Raw genomic sequence first — 23,617 nt, 5'->3', positions numbered from 1 at the left:
GTCCGGCCCGGCCCGGCCTGGGTGAGTGGGCGCCGGCACAAGTTGCGGCCACCCCGGCCGCGCGGGGGGCTGGGCGCGGGCCGGGCCGGGATGGGGCTGATGGGGCGGGGGGCAATTGGGATGCAGCGTGTGGGGGACTCGGCTCTGTCCAGGGGCACGTGGGCGGCAGCGTGCGTGTGTGCGCGCGTGTGCATCCAGTGTGTGTGCGTGCCTGCGTGTGTCCCAAGCCTCTGGAGAGAGAAAGTGTCCCAAACCTCTTGTGTGTGTCCCTTGTGTGAGTGTGGGCCAGGCTTGCCTGTGGTTGTATGTTCCAAGGCTCTTTGGGTATGTCCCGCTTGTGTGTGTCCTATGTGTGTGGTCCAAGCCTGTGTGCGTGTGTCCCCCAATCCTCTGTGGGGGGGGTGTCCCAAGTCCCTAGGGCGTGTGTCTTTGTCTATGTGTGTGTCCCTTGTGTGTGTCCTGTATGCCTCTATCCCATGTGTGTTTGTGTGTGTGCGTGCGTGTGTGTCCCAAGCTGGTGTGTGTGCGTACATGTGTATCCCAAGCCTTTGGTGGTGGTGGGGGTGGTGGGGAGGTGTCTGTCCATCTGTCCCAACCTGGTGTCCACCTGATTCCCATAGAGGTGGGAAAAGTTGGCAGCAGAGAGAAAAGGCAGTAGGTGCCCCCACACGGTCCCAACCTGAAGTGCTGGGGTTGTCCCGTGTCTCCTGATGAGGAGTCATTACCTGCCTCTGCGGTATTTAGGGGAGGGGGTTGCGCTGGCAGCCATGCCCCCCCCCCTTATGGCTTGGCCCCTGGGCAGGAGCTTGGGGGGCCGCTCTCTTCCCTGGCTCTCCGTGCCTGAGGGGAGACACGATACCTTGCGAGGCACAAAGTCCAGCTGGGTGCTAGGGAGCTAGGCTTGGAGGGGAGAGAGGGCCCTATGGAGGCTTCCCTGCAGGTCAGTGTAGGGAGTGATATGGGGGACCATAGGAGCCCTCTTGGATGCTACAGGCCAGAAACCGTGTCTGCCCAGACCTTTGCCCCCTTCCTACTGATTTCAGGTCACTGCCATTCTCCCTCCCCCCCGCACTTCGCGTTGGAAGGAAACATCAAGATGTGCTTCCTCTGGAGTCTGGGGGAGCTTGCTGTTGACTTAACTTCTGCCAGGATGTGGGAGCTGTCTGGAGCTTGCGCCTCTGGGTGGCTGGCGGCTCCCAAGGGAATGGGAGAAGATGCGGCATAGGACCTGTGCAGAGAGTGGGGGTGTAGCTGGATAAGGACAGCTCATAAGGGACGGAGGCCTGCTGACAAAGGAATGTGGTTTGTGGGTTGCCGTTGCCTTGCATTGGCCTAACTCTTTTATTAATGCCGTTCTTTTTATCCTGGTGAGGTGTTCCCACCATCTTGTGGTTAAAGCCACAGGATTGGGAGGGAGAACACTTGAGGTCACTTCCCAGCACTGCTGTTGGCCTTTCACACATGACTTTAGCCCATCCGCTAATAGCTTAATTTTGAAAGAGGTTGAGTGCTACGGTTGCCTCTGACAAGAGCATGGATGCAAAGCAACTGTGAAAATCAGGCCAGTTGCTTTTCTCTGCCTTTTTACCTGAAAATGGAGCTAATCTGTGCCTTTACCATAGGGGTGGGAGCAGTTTAACTTGTCACTGTCTGGCCTTTTGATGTGCAGTTTGGGAACATGGGCTGAATCCCCCTCAGGTATAGCTATAAGCCCCCCTTGATGAGGCAGGCCCTTAAGGGCATATCAGTGATCGTGGGACAACAAAAAGACAAAACAGAGTCAGGAGCGAATGTCATAGATTCAAAACAAGTGCATCAAGGGTTGGGGGGACATGGAGTGAACCACACTGGCCCTTGAATGAATCCAAGGAGCCAGGGGACACTTCCCAGTGAAACTGCCTGGAGATGTAAATGGATCAGGGACAGGAAAACGGCTCCACAGTCCTCAGGGGTCCTCCCAACCAGATCTTGTCATTGTCAGGAAAACAGTTTGATTGAAGGTGCTATGGAAATGCAAGCTGCTGCTGTGTTTTGTGGTTAGTTGCTGTATCAGAGCTTGTGATGTCCAGGTCTTTAGTGACATTTAATTATATGCCAAAAAGCTGGATACAAATGCATTTCAGAAGCCAGGGGCACAGGAGCAAGTTTAGAACTTAGAGCTTTTAAAATAGTTTACATGATTTCCTTCAATTTGAACATATTCTAAGCAACTCATTGTCTTTAGTAAAACCAAGCATTAAAGGTGAAAGAAGCTGTAAACATTCAAGTCATTTTTCACTGTTTATGCTTCTTTCTTTTTTTAGTTTTTGCATCTATCTCAGCTTGAGTAATGCAAATTAAATGAGCTAATTTAGCTTCTGCATATAGATGGTTCACTTTCCTATTCTTAGTGCTGCAGAATTTGGATTGCAAACACTGCAGGCAGGACTGGGGGTGTACAGCAAATTCATTCTTGGCTGCAGTGTTATGTTCAGTGTTCAGGCTTTCTTTTAAACTAACTGTTTCTAGCCCTGGGGATTACAAAGAAAAACTTGAACAGAGCACAGACAGTGAAATGTTGCTTACCTGTTGCTTACCTGATTTGGCCAGATAGGAGTGTGAGCAGTTGTATTAATCCAAATGGAGATGTTAACTCTGAAACCCAAAGACATCCTATCCATATCAACATTAATTTACCATATTTAATTATTTGAGTAGCAACATCCAACTGAGATTTGTCTTACAGCCCAGACTGTCCCTGTAGGTGCTAGAAATTCAGTTACCCTCTTCGTCCCTGCTGAAATGTTCAGCCTTCATCTGACAACTTCTGTGATGCAGTTATGTTTTTACAGTTAACCAACAAGAATACCTAACTCGCAGCACGTTGAAACAGGGAAGCGTGGGAACATCATGAAATAAAACCAACAATAACATCAAAGTGAGCCATGATGAGTCTGCTGGATTGATTGGAGCATTCAGTTTCATAGTGAATTCAGTAATCACCTCCATTTTAAAAAGTATATGACTCTGTAGCAGAATTTCCACCCTGGAGTGTCCATTTGGCAAATCTAGGGACCTTCCCTCAGAAAGTAGACCCCAGGCCTAGTTATCAAGTCCATAGGGCCTTGACCCCAATAAGCTGCTCATTTGAAAACAAATAGGAAAGAAAACCGTTCCATCTCTCATGGATTTATAAAAACTAATTTTTATCCAGTTTCATAAATGACCAGTGTCCAATTAATTTTTTGTGTTACAAAATTTTCCTTAGATTTATTGTTTTCTTTGGATCTTCTACAAATTACCTCTATGTTCTTTACCTCAAATCTTTAGGGTGGGTGGGGAGGAGCAGATATTTGAGTGTCAGGATAACTTCTGTGAGTAGTTTAATTAGAATCTATATGCACGCTACAGCTCATTTGTGTGCTGCTAATATGTTTTGTAGGTGCATTTCACAAAAACTTCCTCACCTTGCTCAGGATAAATCCTGAGTGCCAGGATGCATATGTTGGACATAAATGGCTGAGAGACTGAATATTCTATTAACTTGTTTCTGCAAGTCAGCAGAATTACTTCTAACTACATCCAACATGCAGAACTATGTACAGGCATGGAAACTTGCATCAAATGACTTTTCTGTTCATGAAAGCTGCTAGACTGAGTATGTTGACAGAACCGCATAGCATTCAACTTGTGACATGGGTGTTAAGTGGTGGCAGCATTGGAGGGGTGTTGGGGTAGGCCAGCGTACAGGGAGAAATTCCTTCTTTGGGTCTTTTTTTCCAGTACCTATCATGAAAAACCTACTCCATTCCATAAACTAGTAGCTCAACTCTTCACAAGTATTTTTATGAGGCTTAAGAATAAGTCATCTCTGGTAAGGCGGTGTTTGTGCATGGAGTGTCAAACTCATTTGGTCCTCTAGGATGCATCTGGACCATGGGTCTTCTCATGGGCTGGATGACCTACCTCTGGCAGCAGAATGGGTGGTGGCATTAACCCCTGCATACTGACTGGGCTGAGACGGTGGCTTAGGTACTAACCTCTGTGGCTGCCTAACCCTTGTACTGACACGGTGGCTTAACACCACCACTACTCACATTGTCACTCCTGAAAGGCATTCCCAGTGAGGATCAGGATCTGAGAATTGAGGGAATTAGCACCCAGGGAGTTATTGTTCTCACCGATGCTCACTGATGCAGAACTAGACTCTTAACTTGGAAATTTGGTGATGGACTGAGTGACGTCAACTCTCTGGATGTTGGCCCTGCCAACAGAAATTCTGGCCATGTGCCTGGATCTGGAGGTGGGTCTTTAGGACCACAAGTAGCCCCATGGGCCAGATGACACCTCCACAGGCTGGATCCAACCTATGGGCCATATGTTTGACACCCCTGGTTTGACACCCATCTTTAGTGAGCAGGGAGTGAACTCTGATTTGCTTTTTCCTTCTCCATGCATGAGGAATATTTAGGGAGATGACAGAATATCTGTTCGTGAGACAGACATAAGAGCATGCCTTGGGAGATTGGGCCCCGTGGTTTGAAAGCAACCACTAGCTTGGGAAATACTTGTCAAACTATTCTAAACTTTCTGGTTGTTGTTCCCAGGATTTGAGCTCATTGCCCTCAAAGATAAACTTTGAGAGGATAGATTGTGCTGACTAAGGCATAGTTCTGCAGGAAGCTATGCACAGACAGACTTCTATGACTGTGGAGAGCCTCCCGGCCTTCAAGCTGACTGTAACCAAAGTGTATTTTATGTCACTGATTGTCATTACCCAAATGGAGAGAGGAAATAACAGGCATAGAAAATGAAAACTGAATTGAAATGTTAACATTTTTGTTATGTTTGATATTTAGAAGTGTTATGTTTAACATGAGATATGGTTTACAAAACAATCTTTTATAGTTACATTTGCCCTATGTTTATCACTCCTGTCCAGCTTCCCCTTAGCATGCATCTAAACTAAAGGAACCACTGGCAGTGGTAAGACTGAAAAGATCCCTTGTTGAAAAAAGTCAGTGAAGGATGTAAACAAATTGTAGCTTCTTTAGTTATAGAAGTGTTGTACTGTTAACCAATAGAGAGAAATTAAGAAAAAGGAAGATTTGGCCTAAATAACAACTTTTTTTTGGTAGTGAGATACATTATTAGGCTGTTGAATGGGCTCCCGAGTTGGGTCAGAAACATTACAGTTTAGGACTTCTACACCTAAAGAGAGAAAACATTAGAATGTCTGTTCTAGGTAGGGGACCATATTATTTTTAAGCAAATCCGAGGCACTTCCCCCTCCACCCCAGCTGATCCCTACCCCCAGCAGGAGGAGCAGTGCCCAGCTCAGCCCCCCCCACTCCAGCCACTGCTCAGGAGGAGCTGGGCCCGGCAGTGCGGGCAGGGTGGTGTCAATCCAGGACTTTTGTTTCCATTTTCACCAACTGGCTGGGAGGACCTACAAAATCTGGCACTCTCATGGCTAAGCTGGGATGTACGGGCACCCTAGTTCTAGGGAATCTTTTTCTACTGGTGCCAGAGAGATGAGAGACTAAATCATTTTGTTCATCTTTAGTTTCTCTGGGTCTTTACCTTATGACCAGAGACAACCTGAGTAGGCTGCGGGGCCCGGGGCAAATCAACCTGTGCATATACAAGTCCGCCCCCGGACATAAGGAATCTGGCGGCAGATTTGGTGGGGGGAGGGCGCTGAGCAGCTGGATGTGAAGCCGGTGGCAGCGTGGAGTCACTGTGGTCGCTCCGACTGGCTCTGTGGGGCCCCCCAAAGCATGGGGCCCAGGGCAGTCGCCCCGATTCACTCCCCCCTAGGGATGGCCCTGCTTATGATGATAGCATTGAAGTAGTGATGTCTGCTAAAAGGACTGTCACATTGATTTTTAGGTTTACAATGTGTATGTATGTGTGCAGTCTAATAATAAAAGCATAGTAGGAGTGTTTGCCTTACTTAAGATCCTTTGAAACACCTTTTCCCTTTGGTAGTATTTGTAACTCAAACCTTGTAGTGCTATATTAATGCCTAATAATTCTGAAGGTGGAAGTGACTAATAGGTGGGGAGTTTACTTTTCAGTGTTTAATGCTATTTGCTTCCTTTCTGCTGTTTGAAGCAGCATGAATAATGAAATAAGTTTTTCTAAAGCCTACACTGCACATGGCTCTTATACCAATATCAGTGTGAGAGTAGGGGTGTGATTTTCACATTGATATTATTAAAGCAGTACAGCCCTGTGGCGTTGCTGCAGCTTTACTGCTCTAAAGCAGTAATATAACCGATTCCTGAAAAGCTTGTGGTTGTGTGTCAATCTCCTGAACTATTTTAACCTCACCTGAGAGAGACAAAACATGCAGGATAGTGAGGAAAAGCCTGGCATGGCAGTCCGAGAGAGAGGAAGGGAGGATGCTTTCTTTGGGAGGAAGAAGTAGACAAGGAGAATAGGAGTGATGGAGCAAAGAGGAAGAGAAGACGAAACATCAAACTCAGTAGGGTTGAAAGCAGTCCAACAATTTTCAAGACTTGATTCCAAATTTATTGAAGAGCTGGACCAAAGGGAAGTCCCAGAGGAGACAGAGGGCCTTTTGAGTGTGCTGTATTACTCTCTTGTGGGTAAAGAACGCTACATGGACCTTGAATGGTATTATTCCCCAATGAGGGGGCAACATTAAAGGAGTGTGTCCCGAGGTTTAGGTCTGTGGTATTAGAAGTTGAGATGAAGAACCACAAGGGTGTGACCTAGGAGATTTAGCCTATCAGAAAGCTATACATTCAGTGTAAGAACCTTTTGACCGGTAACAAATTGCATCTGCAGTGAGGGATATGTCGTGGTAATGACCTGTTCCTAAACTGATATACTACACTGCTTTAACAGCCTCTTATAGCTGTTAACCCCAGTGCTTCTTCCTTTGCCATTTAATATTGTGCCAAATCCTTGCAACATGGCTTTCTGGTGTTAAACATTGTTTTAGCGGTGTTTACGGGATCATGTTAAATTAGTGCAAAATCGCACCCAATTGGCATTATGCATGGACAAAGAGATTTTTTTTCTGGGGTTTAAAAATGATTGGGAAATGACCTTACAATCCTAGTTTTTCTTTATAATTCTCTCCATTTTTGGCAGAAGTTTTCCACACTGGAGTTCAGAGTGGGGGTGTTTTGCTATTGCATTTGTTTTATTATTTTTCAGTTAAAAGGAGAAGGTGATTAGGAACAGTCAGCATAGATTAACCCTGGGCAAGTCATGTCTGACCAACCTGATTGCCTTCTGTGATGAGTAGGGATCTTTGTAAATTGTGCCAGAAGTGCCCAGCACTGCAGAAGCTCCTTTAATGTTTTTCATTTTGCCGCCTGCCTCCCCCCTCACCTCTGATTGGCAGAGGGGCCCTGCTGGCTGGGTTGTTTGCTGCTGATCACTGGGGAAGCAAAAACTGTGGTTTTAAGTATGCCATTGTTTTTGCTTTCTCGGTGATCAGCAGCAAATGGCCCAGCTGGCGGGGCCCTGCCACCGATTGGGCAGGGGGGACAAGCAGTGACATTAGCAAAGCTTTTGATACCGTTTCCCACAGCATTCTTGCAAGCAAGCTAGGAAAATATGGGTTGGATGAATGGACTGTAAGGTGGTTAGAAAACTGGCTGGATTGTCAGGCTGAAACAGTACTAATGGCTCAGTGTCTAGTTGGCAGCTGGTACCAAGTAGAGTTCTGTAGGGGTTTGTCCTGCAGCCAGCTTTGCTCAATATCTTCATCAGTGACCTGGAAGATAGGATGGAGTGCATTCTCAGCAAGTTTGCAGATGACACCAAGCTGGGGGGAGTACTAGATACATTGGAGGGCTCAGATTAGGAGCTAGGATTCACAGGGCTAGGATTCAGAGAGACTTTAATGAGTTGGAGGATTGGACCAGAAGAAATCTCATGAGGTTCAACAAGGACATGTGCAAAGTCCTGCACTTAGGATGGAAAAATCCTATACACTGGTACAGGTTGGAGACCGACTGGCTAAGCAGCAGCTCTGCAGAAAAGGACCTGGGGGTTACAGTGGACAATAAGATGAATATGACAACCGTGTGTCTTTGTTGCAAAGAAGGCTAATGGCATACTGGGCTGCATTAGTGGTAGTGCTGCCAGCAGATCAAAGGAAGTGATTATTCCCCTCTATTCTGCACTGGTGGGGCCACATCTGGAATATTGTGTTCAATTCTGAGCCCTCCGCTACAGAAAGGTTGTTGACAAACTGGAGAGTCCAGTGGAAGGCAACAAAAATGGTAAGGGTCTGGGGCACATGACTTAGGAGGAGAGGCTGAGGGAGCTGGGCTTATTTAGTCTGGAGCAGAGAAGCCTGAGAGAGGATTTAATAGCAACCTTCAGATACCTGAAGGCTGGTTCCAAAGAGGATGGAGATGGACTGTTCTCAGTGGTGGCAGATGACAAATCAAGGAGCAATGGTTTCAAGTTACAGCAAGGGAAGTTTAGGTTGGATATTAGGAAATACTCTCACTAGGAGTATAGTAAAGCACTGGAACAGGTTACCCAGAGGGGTTGTGGACTCTCCATCCTTGGAGCTTTCTAAGACCCGGCTAGTCAAAGGCTTTGGCTGGGATGATCTAGTTGGGGATGGTGCTGCTTTCAGCAGGGGGTTGGACTAGATGACCTCCTGAGGTCCCTCCCAATCCTAATTTTCTATGATTCTGTGATTCTAAAACTATTATATGTTTTTCTTGGCATTCACTTATCTCAAAACCTGCTTCATTTAATGCTTTGTGTTGAAAATCTAACTGTGAGTAAGGAACAATTGCTCATCTTATTTGGAGTCGAGAAGTTTTTTTGAAATACTGTAGCTGACGTGATGAAGGTTTGAAAATGGCATGCTAAACACACCTAGCATGTTTGTTTCCCTGCTAGGTCAAGGCCAATGCGCAGAGTATTATTTATATGAATTTGAGAGAGCTTGAGGAAAATTCCATCAGGCTAATGTTATTTGCCTTGCCACAAGAGGGGACCTTTACCAGCAACCTGCCCAGAAAAAGTCTTCACTTCAAAATAAAACTAAAATTCTAGCCTATAGGATTGCAGAGAAAACCTTCCAAGTATGAGTAAAGTGATGAAGTGTCTTACTGCTAATCTTGGAGATGCATGGCTCCATTGCCTGTGCTGTGTCCCAGAGCTTTGCCAATTAAGATGTGGAATTAAGACTGTCTTGGTCTGTTATCAAGAGTGATGGGAGCAGTGAAGCGGTCAGGAATCCTGGAGGGTTTCAGGACAGCAGTGTCACTACTGCATAAGGTGCTGGAGTTACTCACTGAGTAAAGAGGACCAAAAATGCAAGCTCAAGGAAGGCTAGATTTAATTGAGCTCCTGTCCAGATGCCAGATGTCTTTTCCCAATTCCCAGAAAGATCTTCTGTGATGGGGTAGAAGGAATGATTTCTCTCTCAGGATTATGAAGAGTTAGAAATTCATTAGCTTTCTACTAGTCAAGCTTGAGACTGCCATCAGAGATGAAGTCTGCTGGCTGGGTGAAGGGACAACATTCTGAAAGAAATCCCAGCATCCCACCTTCAGAGGCAGCAGTTAGGAGGTAGGGTTTGTCACCAGGTCGACATTCCCATTTTCCACAATCCCTTACATTACAAGTTCATGCTTTAAGGCAGGAAGGAAAAATGGCATTCATTCAGGAAAGTAGAGCATGGAGGGATTATTTGGGTGGGAAATTATTTGGGTAAGAGAGATTTTTGGAACAAATGGTATTGAAGAATGGGGAGATAATGCTTGGTGGACCGTTGCTGGGAAGAGAGTGTCTACTCTGCGTGCAAAATGCAGAATGGAGCAGCAAGTCTGTCAGTAACAAGAGGAGGATCAAGGGAAGTGTGGGTCCTTTTCTGAATGGAGGAGGCAACCTAGTGACAAAGGATGCAGGAAAGGCTGAAGCGCTCAATGCCTTTTTCACCTCAGCCTTCATAGGCAGGGTCAGCTCCCAGACTACTGCACCTGGCAGCACAGTTTGGGGAGGAGGGGAGCAGTGGTGAAAGAACAAGTTAGGGACTATTTAGAAAAGCTGGACATATACAAGTCCATGGGGCCGGATGGGATATACCCTAGGGCAGGGGTAGGCAACATTTTTTGGCTGGAGTGCCAAAAAAACCACAATGTCTACTTTGGAAGGTGCCAGAGTGCCAGCATACCAGAAAAACAAAATGAGGGCAGGTACATGGCAGGACGCGCTGCATATTAGTATATTTAATAATCATAAACGTTGCCTTTGTTGTTGTATGTTCCTTTTTTGCTAAGCATGTTGCAGAGAGAGAGAGAAAAGAGAAATAAAAGCAAGACAAGAGAGAGCGCGCGAAAGAGAAAGGAAAAAAGGAGAGCAGAGAGAGAACCAGACACATACACATGCACACAGAGAACCAAATACACATGCACAGAACCACATGTGCACAAACACAGAGAATCAGAACACACCCAGAACAGACACATGAATGTGAATAGGATGGGATTGAATACAGACAAGTGCAGGGTACTGCACTTGGGCAGGAAGAACCAGCAGCATACCTATAGGTTGAGGAACTCCCTTCTTGAAAGCACAGTAGCAGAAAGAGATCTGGAGCCATTATCGATTCTAAAATGAACTTGGGCTGCCAATGTGAGGCTAACTGCACGGCTAACTGCACCTTGTCAAGTATCCACAGATGCATCGTGAGTAGGTCCAAGGAGGTGATCCTCCCCCTCTATGCGGCACTGGTCAGACTGCAGCTGGAGTACTGCGTCCAGTTCTGGGCACCGCACTTCAGGAGGGATGTGGAAAGCATGGAGAGGGTCCAGAGGAGGGCCACTCGCATGATCAGGGGGCAGCAGGGCAGGCCGTACGAGGAGAGGCTACGGGACCTGAACCTGTTCAGCCTCCACAAGAGGAGGCTGGGGGGGGATCTAGTGGCCGTCTGTAAACTTACCAGGGGGGACCAGAGGGGAATGCGTGAGACCCTGTTCCCCCGAATGCCTCCCAGAATAATAAGGAATAATGGCCACAAGTTGATTGAGAGTAGGTTCAGGCTAGACATCAGGAGGCACTACTTCACAGTCAGGGCGGCCAGGATCTGGAATCAGCTTCCAAGGGAAGTGGTGCTGGCTCTTACCTTAGGGGTCTTTGAAAGGAGTCTTGATAACTACCTAGCTTGTGAGCTTAACTTAGTAGCGGTCATATGAGCCCAGTGTTCATTCCTGCCCAGGGCAGGGGGTCGGACTTGATGATCTGCTCAGGTCCCCTCCGACCCTACATCTATGAATTCCATGCGCACACACATTCAGAACCAGACACGTGTGCACAGAGAACCAGATGCACGGGCACATGGAGCCGGGCTGCTGGGCCACCAGGCATAGTCTCACCCAACAATGCCCTGGGCCCGCTGGAGCCTCTGTGCTTCCCCGGGGAGCCAGCCCCTAGGCTGCAGCAGGGCCAGCCAAGGTCCCAGCCCGGAGCCTGCCCATCGGCCTAACTATCCACCCACTCCACACAGCTAAGGTCCTAAGCTGGCAGGACTATTCAGGACATCTAAACCATTATCTCCAGAGAGGCTGGGAGAGCACATGATGGTACATCCCCACCACAGTCCCTCTACCCTGGTGCCAAGGCAGCGGGCAAAGGGGAGCATCAAGGAGTGTTTTCCCCCAGGAAAGCAAGCCACACTGGCTCTGGACTGACAGCGCTGGCTATGCGTTACATCCTACTGGGTCCAGGGCACTGATCTGGGGTCAGGCCAGCACAGCAGGGGAGGAGAGAGCTGGGCTGGAGCCAGGGGAGTCTGTCCTTGTACCCTGAAGGGACTGAGGCAGTAAGCCAGAGCCTCCTCAAGGGCTCCTGGGGCATGACCCCCAACCCCAGACCTTGGCTCCAGGGAACAAATCCCACCCTCACTCTAAGCTGCAATGCACAGAGGCACAGAGGAGCAGGGGACTTGCCCATGGCCATGCTGGACAGCAGTGGCAGAGCTGGGGCCGCTGGTTTGGGGTCCCAGTAGGAGACTGGAACAACCCCAGGCTGCATCATCCCATGAGAAGCAGCCATGTGGCTCTGCCCAGTGTCTCTGAGAGCTCAGGCCTGGAAGAGGGAAGCTTGTTCCTTCCAAAGATGATGTCCAGAGGCCAGATCACCTCAAATCCAGCTCCCAGCACTCCCTGGTTCTCTGGAGGGGCTGGATCTGGATCTGGATCTCTGGAGTGCCCAAGCTGCTCAAAACCTTGAAGCAATGCTCCTGCCCCAGCCTCACAGCTGTGAGCCCAGAGGCTCTGTGACTAGAACTGACCAAATAAGCTCAGGAATAAGATTTCTGGGCTCTGGACACTTGCAGCAGGCAGGCTGCAAACAGCTGCGCCGGGCTCTGGCATCAGCTCTGTACTGGCGCATGCATGCACACCTCAGAGCGGATGGTGGGGGAGGAGCCTGAGGCAGCGCAGCCCTGGCCTCTCCCCTGCTGCTGGGACAGAGCTGATGACGGCTCTGGAGCCTGGTGCAGCTGTTTGTAGCCAGCCTGGGCTCTGGGCAGTGGCAGCAAGCAGTGGGCAGGTTGCAAACAGCTGCGCTGGGCTCCACAGCTCTGGCATCAGCTCCGAGGTGTGCGTGTAGTCACCGCCATCATGGAGCGGACAGCGGGGATAGGGCCGGGCCCTGAGGCAGCGCAGCCCTCCCGCTATCTGTCTCAAGGTGCACGCGCAGTCACCTCTAGCATGGAGCTGATGCCAGAGGTGTGGAGCCTGGTGCAGCTGTTTGCAGCCTGCCCGCTGCTTGCTGCCACTGCCCAGAGCCCAGGCTGGTTACGAACAGTCGAACTGGGCTCCGGAGCCACCATCAGCTCTGTGCCGGCAGCGGGGGAGGGGCTGGGGTTGCACTGCTTCAGGCCCCTCCACCACCATCTGCTCCGAGGCGCGCGTGCATGTGCTGGTACAGAGCTGATGCCAGAGCCCAGCGCAGCTGTCCCACCTGCAGCCAGCCCTGGCTCTGGGTAGCTGCTGCCAATCATGGAGCTCGGGCTGGCAGCAGCTAGCCACAGCCGGGGCTGAAAGTGGCATGCCAAGCAAAATGGCCTTGTGTGCCATGCTCAGCACGTGTGTTGGTGGTTGCTGACCCCTGCCTTGGGGTGCTGAGGGAGTTGGCTGATATGATTGCAAAGCCACTGGCCATCATCTTTGAAAACTCGTGGCGATTGGGAGAGGTCCCAGATGATTGGGAAAGGGCGAACATAGTGCCCATATTTAAGCAAGTGAAAAAGGAGAATTCAGGGAACTACAAACCAGTTAGCTTTACCTCAGTCCCTGGAAAAATCATGGAGCAGATCCTCAAGGAATCCATTTCTAAGCACTTGGAGGAGAAAAATGTGATTAAGAACAGTCAGCATGGATTCACCAGGGGCAAGTCGTGCCTGACCAACCTGATTGCCTTTTGTGACAAGGTGACTGGTTCTGTGGAAGCGGGGAGACGGGTGGATGTGGTGTACCTTGTCTTCCACAACATTCTTGCAGGCAAGTTAAGGAAGTACAGGCTGGATGAATGGACTGTAAGGTGGGTAGAAAACTGACTGGAGCATTGGGCTCAGTGGGTAGTAATTAATGGCTTGATGTCTAGTTGGCAGCTGGTATCAAGCGGAGTGCCCCAGAGATTGGTTCCTGGGGCCAGTTTTGTTCAATGTCTTCATCAATGACCTTGAGGATGGCATAGGGTGCACCCTCAGCAAATTTGCAGATGACCCCAAGCTGGAGAGAGTAGTAGATATGCTGGAGGGTAGGGCTAGGATTCAGAGAGACCTAGACAAATTGTAGGATTGGGGCCAAAGAAATCTCATGAGATTCAACAAACACAAGTGCAAAGCCCTGCACTTAGGATAGAACAATCCCATGCACCAGTACAGGCTGGGGGCTGACTGGCTGGGCAGCAGCTCTGCAGAAAAGGACCTGGGGGTTACAGTGGACCATAAGCTGAATGTGAGCCAGCAGTGTGTCCGTGTTGCCAAGAAGGGCTGCATTGGTAGGAATGTTGCCTGCAGATCAAGGGAAGTGATTATTCCACTGTATTTGGCACTGGTGAGGCCACATCTGGAGTACTGTGTTCAGTTTTGGGCATCCCAGTACAGAATGGTTGTGGACCAATTGGAGAGAGTCCAGTGGAGAGCAGTGAAAATGGTTTATGGGCTGGAGGACATGACTTCTGAGGAGAAGCTGAGGGAACTGGGTTTATTTAGTCTGCAGAAGAGAAGAGCGAAGGTAGATTTGATAGCAGCCTTTGACTAACTGAAACGGGGTTCCAAAGAGGATGGAGCTGGATTGTTTTTAGTGGTGGCACGTGACAGGGCAAGGAGCAATGGTCTCAAATTACAGCAAGGGAAGTTTAGGTTAGATATTTGGAAGAATTTTCTCACTATGAGGGTAGTAAAACACTGGAGCAGGTTACCCAGAGAGGTGATGGGATCTCCATCCTTGTTGGTTTTTAAGGCCTGGCTCAACAGAGTTTTGGTTGGGATGATCTAGTTGGGGATGGTCCTGCTCTGAGCTGGGGGTTGAACTAGATGACCTCCTGAGGTCCCTTCCAACCCTAATTTTCTATGATTCTAAGTTGTGCTGAGTGATACTATAGGAGAGAATTGGGAGGAGGAAGTAAGAACAGAAACAGGCAGAAACTAAAAATTTTAGGGCTTTGAAAGTGAGGGCACAAAACTCTGTTTTGCTGCGGTTAAAGACAAGCCACTGAAAGGATTTGAAGTGTGGGAAAATAGGAGATGACAGTGTGGATTTGTTTAAATCAAAGTGCCTTGAGTCGCAATCTAGACTGATATGCAGGAAGCCTTGATTAAAGCATTGATTTTAATCTTGTTTTCCATGTATGCTTTTTAGCTGTTTTCTTAAAAAAGGTCTTTGGCTGGTGTAATTTAGTACTGCTTTTTGCTAACCAGGAGAATACAGCACATCTGTACCCATTTATTTACATAATTATAGAGCCTAGCATACATTTATTCTGTCTTTACTATTACATACGTTTGTTATGTTACAAAATAGTGAATGAAGGTTTCCCTACTGAGTAGCTGTAGGTTCTCATAATTATATATTTAATTTTAAATAAAGTTATTTTAAAAAAGAATGGGGAATTTAAATAAAAATTAGTTGAAAAATATCTGATATTTTTAATCATGGTTTTTTATCTATCCAGGGAAATTCCATGTGGAATAGCAGGACAGAGACATGATTTACAGCATTGCTTGATATGAGAGAGAGAGTTGAGATGGAGGATGAAGAGGAAAGGCTATGTCAATAATGGAGCAAGGAGACAGGGCACTTGAAAGGGCTTTGACAGCTGGGATAGAATGAGTTTGGGTGAAACTGTGTTCCAAGAAGCACTAGGTATACTAATACCAATCCTGTGGCAGCTTCCTTTGTGCTGCTATTGTTAGTTGTACTCTTTTAATATCTAGGGGGCTGCAGTTGGGGGACTAGGAGTCCATCACTTTGTACTAACAGAACAAAAGTAGTCTCTGGCTTGAAGAGATCCCCTTCTCACTATTTCCTCCCCAGTTTATAGCTTGTCCTTGGTGCACTGGTGGATCCCATCTACTTTTCTGGATGGGAATTCAGGCCTGGGATCCTAGAGGTGCAGGTAATGTTTCTGGCTCTGCTGTAGCTGCCATTGGGTAGCCGTGGGTAAACCACTCCACTTCAGCTTTCCTATCTGAACAGCGAGGATGATCGTGCTTACCTACCTTTAAATTATGACTAGTGACCGGTGATGAGAGCTGTATGAGTGCTAGGTCTCATCAGCAGCACAGAGAATTTATACAGCAGCAATGACAATGAACTTGCCTTAGGACAGAGGCGAGCAATTATTATGGGCAGAGGGCCGCTTAGTGAGTTTTGGCAAGCCATTGAGGGCCCCATTATAGGCAGCCAGGGGCAGATAAATACTAATTTTCTAAATTTTTTAGGGGCCCCGCGGGTCGGATAGAAAGGCCTGATGGGCCGCATCCAGCCCCCGGGCCGCATTTTGCCCACCCCTGCCTTAGGATCATGTGCTCCTTGACAGTTCCTTGGAACATGGGATGCCGGCAAAGCCAGGGGGACAAATCATGATTTGGAGGATTCTCTGAAGAGGGTCCTTTGAAAAATCAGGAGGGGGTAAGAGGATCTTCAAGACTTAAACTCACTGACCCAAAACACTGCAGCTTTACATTTTCCATGCAAGTACTGCTTTTTTCACACCACACTTTCTCGGCTCAGGCACCCCTTCCCATTTAGTGATAGGATGAGTGTAGGGGCAAGGTCCCTGACCCTGCCTGAAGCTATAGATATAAGCAGTTCTGTACACTGGGCAGCACAGTCCTGTTTATGCAGGGGTCAGATATGGTTTGACATCACATAAAGGACTTGTTGAAACAGAACACTGACACCATTATTTCACTAAGTCTCCCTAAATTAAAGGAATGCTGTCTTTTCTACGGGACTGTGCATTAAAAAAAATATAGATGTCTTAACCTGTGACACTAATAACACCTTTGATTGTGAAAGCAGAAAAATATCAAGCGCTCAAACTGCATGTTGCCCCAGTGCTAAATGTAAGCGGTGAAGAAGTAGAATTGCTTTCACTTTCTGACTGTGCACAAGCCCACTGCTGTCAGGTTTGAATTGCAAACAGTGCAAGGGGAATGACATGCATTTGCAGCAGGCTCATCTGCAGTTGGAAGCATGTTTGCATATACTAGCAGATAAAATGCTGACCACAACATTCTCTTCCTTTTGGATAAGGATGGTCAGCATTCTGTGTTTCACTCCACTCTTCCCAGCCCGATGGAAAATCTTAACCCTTGGAGGTCTTTTCCTCAGAATACTTTATTTTTATTTTGGCAGACAAGGTTCTTTGGGTAGATGTGATATCTTTTATTAGACCAACTAAATAGTTGGAAAAATTGTTCTTTGCAAGCTTTTGGGCACAAATACCCTCCTTCAGGCATATAGAGAGTCTTTTTATTATTTCTTTTTAGCTTTTAACGATTGAACACTACTGCTACCAAAGGCTACATTGTCAGGTAAAATGTCCGAGTCTGAAAATGTTTTACATGCTATTATTGTGAATAACTTCTTAGATAAACTATAATTGAGAGAAATTAGGGGAATCACATCTATTTTTTCCTCAGTTTGCTTCATGCATTTGCAAGCACTCTGTATCTAGTGAGTTTCCCGTGTTATCTTGTTAATCTCTTTCACAAAATGGTATTTTCCAAAATAGGAAAGCGTGCTTGTAAAACCACACAAACATGGGAGGTGGGGGAAAGCTATCTATTTATAACTTGCTTAGAAATGGACTATATTTTTAAGATGACATTATCCCTTTAATAGGAAACAACCCCCTGGGACTATTTTTGTTACTGAATTTTCCAAAAAAAAAGTTGTCTCCAGTTGAATAGCAGGCACCTAGTGATATTCCTGGTACTGGCTATTAGGGCTTTGCAGAGCTTCGGTCCCTGATTCAATTTGGTGGAGATTCAGCCCAGTTCACTGGCTGAATCTCTGAATCCAAATCAAATCAAGAGACTCTTTAATATCTCTTAGTCGATTCAGAGAGATTTGGAAAGATTTGGTGATTTGGATATAGACGCAGCTTTAAATGTTTTTTCTACATACCTCAAGGTACCAGGCGGCTCATGGATGCTGCAATGGTGGGGCAGATGGAGCGTCCTACAGGAGTGGGGGGGTCCCCAGAGCACTCGGCAGCAGACCTGGAAGTGGACCGGAAGTACTTCCAGTCCACTTCCGAGTTTGCTGCTGAACACGCAGGGGCCCCTTCATGCTCCTGTGGGACGCTTCGTGAGCTGAGCCCCAGCATCGCAGCGTTCACGAGCCACACTGGTACTTTGAGGTATGTAGAAAAAACATTTAAAGCTGTGTCTATGGCTGAACTGCTGATTCTCCAGCATCAAATCTTCAGTTTCAGATTCAGCAGATTCGGTCCCCGATTCGGGCCGAATCTGATTCCTAATCAAATACGACCCGTTTCGCACACCCCTACTGGCTATGGTCTGGTTGGCTTCCATAATGTGCATAACCAAAAGTGAATCATATCGGCTTCCACAGCTTTACACATGCTGAGGAGAAGGAGCTCATTATTTGGCAAACAGGAGACAAGCTAGAAAGAAATCTTTTTTTTTTTGTTTTAGTTTCTTTCTCTCTCTTTGTAAAATGAACAGAGGGGCATGGAGGTGGGGGGAGAGGAGTTAGCATGGGGAAAGTCAAAACAGTTAGTTTGTATGAACTAAACAAGTCTTTCTTGTGGAAATCTTGCTGACCACAGGGAAGCTCCTGATGCACAGGAATTACAGGGCAGACACTGGATGAAGATTTTCACTGAGGAAGCACCTGAAGTTTTCAGTCGTCTAAAGTGAGCAACAGAAGAGTCAGTCTGGCCCTGTCATGACACCAGGTAGTCAAGGTTCTTTGGGTAAAGCTGATATCTTTTATTAGACCAATTAAGAATGTTTCCAACTATTTTAGTTGGTCCAATAAAAGATATTGAATTCATCCAAAGAACGTTGTCTGCCTATGTCCTTAGACCAACACGGCTATGACCTACACCCATGACACTAGGGGTAGCTTCATCAGTGTCCCTGTCTCTGAGGGGGTTGGGTTTCATCTCTCAGCTCCAAGAAAGAGTCCCTCAGGTATCCAGGTTGTGGCCGTATTGGTCTAGAGGCAAAAGGAATCAAAACTCATGGAAGAGGTGGTATCTTTTATTAGATCAACTAGATATTTGCAAACAAATCATTTTATTTATTTAATAATAACAAATAAAATAATTTGTTTGCAAATATCTAGTTGGTTTAGTAAAAGATATCACCTCTTCCACGAGTTTTAATTCCTCTCTGACTGAGAGTATTGTTTCCTTCAGCATTTCTTAACAGATCAATCTACTCCTGAAATCTGTACTGCCTGTAAAGATTGTTCCCTGCTCCCCACGATCTTCTTGCTTGTCCTTTGGTCTCCTTCTCTTAAATGCACTGCCACAGTTTCCACCCTGCCTCCACCCCAGCCATGTCTTTGTTAGATGGAGCAATAAGTTCAGCTGACGCCTCCCCTTCCCCCCATCAGTTCCACATTAAAGAGCTGAGACTTTGCAAGAGGAGGCCTGGTTCATGGCTATATTTAAAAGCCAGCACTTTGTTACGATAAAACCGTTGTCAGCCAAAATTCAATGTTTTCTCAGACGCTTTCACATTAAACCACAAAAAGAGAATGAAACTGTGTGGCTAGTTCTTTTAGCAGTACAGCTGGCTCTAAAAAAAAACCCCAGTGGATTCTTTATGATGCTGCTAAGAATGCTACTTTGCAGCAGAAACCTTGGTTAGGGCTCCTTAGTTCTTTACCAGTATCAGCATGCAGCAAGCAAATTATCCTTTGCTACTGGCCACTAGGGGCTGGAAAGCACTTCATGGATATGTCTGTAGCCTTACATCTCCATTGAAGTAATGAGATGCCATCACCCTCCAATTTAATGACAGGAAACAGAGGCACTGATGTGTCCAATGGTTCACTCAGCAGCATCAAAAGTCCAGGGCAGAAGGTGGCTGCTGGTCCCCTCTGCTTGAATCAGTAGGTAAAATTGCTTGTTTGGTTTTTTTTGCTTCAGACACAAAATGAGGAATCAACTTGATGACTTCATTAAGGGTTGAAAATAGATGCTTGCGTAGCATTGATCATATGAGTCCAAAGCATCCATTAAAAGCAAAGAAAAAGAACTTTAACCTTGAGACAAGGCTTGAGTAACAGCAAGAAGCAGAAGCACAGTCCTAATGTGGCAATGTCCCTCTTGGTTATTAGGACAGGAACTCTAGCTTATCCAGTAGTGGGCTGTACATAGGAGAAGAAATCCACTGGCTCCAGGTTGTACAGGATCCCAAATATCATAGACCTGGGTTTACTGAGCACAGGCATCCATAGCAGTTTTTCTGCCCTGATCAAAATCCTCCTGGAGAGCAGAGATGCAGTGGGGTCAGTCTTGCTTGCACCAGGGACACAAAGGCTAGGGACAGACATTACACACAAACTGGTTTAAGTGATCCGAAACTGGTTTAAACCTGTAACAGAACATAAGTGCAGTCCACATAAACCAGTTTCAAAATGGCCAAAACCGTTTGAGATAAACCTGGTTGATTGTAGTATTAGGCTTAACTGATTAAGGTCAAACCAGTTATGGAACTTCTGTCCTAGACCCCTTCTTGGTTTAAGTTAAATCAGAGTCCTCCAGCATCCCAGCATGCTCTGCAGCCCAGGGCTGTGCTGTGCTGTTTGCTTCAAGGAAGCAGGGCTGGCTGCACCCCTGTGCTGTCTAGCTGGAGCAGGGGCGGGGCACGGCCAGATGCCGCTCCCCCTAAGGCAAAGGGTGCAGGGAAGAGGTTTAGTTCCCCCTCTGTCCCCTGTCTCACTAGCATGGCTGGGGTCTGCCAGTCAGAGGCACAGCAGCCCCTGTCAGGTGTTTCGCCCAGCTCACCACTCGAGTGGCAGGGGCTGTGGCCAGCCCCCGCAGCAGCATGAAGTGAACAGAGATGGCGGGGGGGAGCGTTAATTCCTCCCTCTGTCCCCTGTACCACTGGCATGGACCTGAGCTGGGTTCTGCCTCTTTGGGATGCAGGAGCCCATGTCAGGGTCTGCTCCCCACACTGCTCCAGCAACAGGGGAGGGGGCATGGCCAGGGGCCAGCCAGCATGACCCCCTGAGGTCCATCCCCTCTCCCTCTGGGAGACTGAAGCCGGGGCCTGCCAGCCCTGGCTGCTGCCTTCTCCACTTGCATCTGGCCAGGCAGCCTCCAGCTAGGGTTCCCCAGGGGTAGAGGAGACGGGGGGCGGGGAAATAAACCTCCTCCCTGCCTCCTTCACCTCAGGAGCCATGCTGGCTGGCATCTGGCCATGCCCCCGGCTGAAGGGTGGGGGGACCCTGATATGGGCTGCTCCACCCCAGCCAGGCAGACCCCAGCTTGGGTTCCTGCTGGTGGGACAGGGGATGGAGGGGGAATTAAATCTTCCTCTGTCTCTGTTGGCTTCATGCTGCTGTCAGGGCTGGCCATGCCTCCTGCCACTCTAGCGGCAGGCAGGGGTGGGAAATACCTGGCAGGGGCTGCTTCCCCCTTCCCCCTCTAGGCACACCCCGGATGGGGTCCCTGCAGGCCAGGGTAGAGGTTTAAAGCTCCCCCCAGTAATAGTCTCTTGGGGCCTGGCCACGCTCCCCCCTCAGGACAGCTTCCCTGCAGCAGAGGGCTCACTCTATCACCCCCTGGCTTCTGCCCTGAGCCACTGCAGGTATGTGGCTGAATTTCCAGAATCAAAAGTGAATGTCTGTTCACTTGCAAATCGGTTCAGTCTACACAGGTTAGACTGATCTGCAAAGATTGAATCAGTTCAGGTTTGGGGTTTTTGAATGTCTGTACATAGCCAAAGTGCAGCGAGGTCTGCCTGCCCTTGGTTGTTGCTGCTGCTTTTACAGCAGTGGTGCTGTGTTCCTACACCTGACTCCTGCTGTTATCACTAAACCCCCAGGGAGCTGTCAATATGGCACCTGGGGCTGGTGCCCTGCTTGCCTACCTCTAGTTATGCTACTGTTACTGTGAACCTCTGAGTTTCAGTGCCCTAACCAAACTTCTCATCTGCATCTGCTGTCATGAATCCCCTCCCTTTTTATTTGTGGCACTACTCTAGGGGTTTGTTTTCTGGAAATCTATGGCTATGCAGGAAATGTTCACTCTGGTCTTTCCTGAAATGTGTACTCTCCTGCGTGACTGCTGAAAGGTGTGGGGCAAGTAGGTCTCACAGCCTGTGTGCTATGGACTGGATCTGTTTCACCAAAACCACATGAAGAGCTGGCAGTGAAGGGGATCCTAGTTCTGGTATTTCTTTTCTCGCTGACTGTTTTTTGCCTGTTGAGCTTATTCTGCAGGCCAGTCAAGGAGAGCTGTGTAAACCATCCACTAGCCATTACTCCGATACTTATTCGAGGGCAGATTCTTCAGTGATCCACTAATGTTCTTTCCCAGCTGAATGATGTTGGATCCTGAAGGATCCTTCAGAAGATAGAAGCAGAAGACACCTATTGGATCATCCTCCTGTTCTCTGCAGCACATTTTCCATTGGTTTGACAAGTAGAGAATGTCCTAAGTGGTAAGCCTTCTACCAATCACCTGGAGGACTGTGTCCAGTTTTTGGCATTTCAAGAAAGATGAAGACAATGAGAAAGAGTTCAGCGGAGAATGACAAATATGATTTAGAGCTCTAGGAAACATGACACATAAAGAAAGGTTGGAAGATAATATGAGAAAAGATTGAAGGAGGTGAAATTTGACACTAGTTTTTCAATATATAAAGTCCGGTTACAAAGGGGGTGGTAATAGTGCATGTCTGCAGTTGTAGAGACAGGAGAAAAAAGAAGGTTCTTTAATTGCAACAATAGAAACTTAGCTTAGATATTAAGAGGAACTTTCTCACTGTGAGGATGACTAAGTACTAGAACTTAGATTTGCTAGGGAGTTGTGGAGTCTCCACCACTGGAAGTTCTTAAATGCAGGTTAGACAAATGCTTGCATAAGATAGGTTTAGAGAAGGCCAGACCTGCCCCAGAGCAGGGGGTGTGGGCTAAGTGGCCTTCTGAAGTGTCTTGCAGCTTTATTTTCCTTTGGGTTCACAACATGGTGCATCTCGTTCTCAGGGAGCCTAATTTTTTCTTCTTATAATGTTATCCCACAAATCTTAATTCTGCTTCCAAAGAGCGTATGTCTGGAGTGGTTGACATGATTATTTGCCGTAGCAGGGGTTGGACCCAATGATGGAAGTCTTTTCCAGTCCTGTGTCCCTGGACTTTTCTACAACAGGAAATTCATTGCTTTAGTACTCCATTTAGCTTCACCAGTGCTGACTGGCGTTTAACTGTAAGTGCAAATAAGGACAAACTGTGTTTGGCATCAGTTTACTTGGTTAAGGCCTGCTGGCAAAACTGCAGAACCTTGTTTGTACATTTGCATACTTATGGCTAAACTGTGTTTAGTGCTGGTGCAGCTAATCCTGAAATGATATATGTCTAGGGAATTTTCAAGGCATGTTTGAAGGAGGGCCCTGACTTTCTGAATAGACACAGTTGCCACATGGTATTTAAGCCAGACTGGAACAGGAACTCTACTGTGGGAAAGTGGAGGCAATGTCCAGGTCCTGCTGAAGACAGTGTAAATATTATGAGATGTAGTGAGGAGGTTCTGGAGCTTAGGATAGCTATAGCATTTCTTTAAGCAACAGGCATGAAGGCTAATTAATACTGAGTTAAACCCTTAAAATTAAATGAGAATAGATTTGAGTGGAAGCTACCCAGTTAGATCCTTGATGTCTCTACAGAAAGAGTTGCATTCAGGTGAAAAAGTACCGTTCTGAAAGTCAGATTTTCTTATCCTCCTGACAAATAATGCCATCAATTAGGAATCTGGAAGCATTTAAAAATGTCATTCATTTTTCATGGAGTTGCTTTGTTTACGTTTCAGACCCCTCTCAACTTGGACCATAAGAATAGTCTGTTAGGCTGTCATGTACTAGCACAGCGCGGCAAAGTGTGGGATACAATTATGGCTGGTAAGTATTTCT

General features: G+C 47.3%; 1 protein-coding gene and 1 long non-coding RNA gene across 3 annotated transcripts in view; one reads left to right on the top strand and one right to left on the bottom strand.

Annotated features, from left to right (window-relative positions):
* Window positions 1–10,386, bottom strand: part of LOC109296579 — an 11,372-nt gene extending 986 nt beyond the window's left edge. Inside the window, exons 1-2 of the long non-coding RNA XR_002096990.1 lie at window positions 10,374–10,386; window positions 726–731 (exon numbers count right to left, since the gene is read on the bottom strand). This is a non-coding gene — a long non-coding RNA (uncharacterized LOC109296579). The remainder of the gene's footprint in view (window positions 1–725; window positions 732–10,373) is intronic.
* Window positions 10,387–23,517: 13,131 nt separating this feature from the next.
* TSPAN9 (tetraspanin 9) overlaps window positions 23,518–23,617 on the top strand; it is a 304,081-nt gene continuing 303,981 nt past the window's right edge. For both annotated transcript variants that reach the window (XM_019516029.1, XM_019516030.1), the window contains exon 1: window positions 23,518–23,605. The gene's annotated coding sequence lies outside the window, so the exon portion shown is untranslated. The remainder of the gene's footprint in view (window positions 23,606–23,617) is intronic.

Source organism: Gavialis gangeticus, unplaced genomic scaffold, assembly GCF_001723915.1.
Source record: "Gavialis gangeticus isolate Ggan-Ray unplaced genomic scaffold, GavGan_comp1, whole genome shotgun sequence".
NCBI lineage: Eukaryota > Metazoa > Chordata > Crocodylia > Gavialidae > Gavialis > Gavialis gangeticus.
The sequence above is the reverse complement of the archived record's forward strand: the minus strand, read 5'-3'. Positions and strand labels throughout refer to the sequence as shown.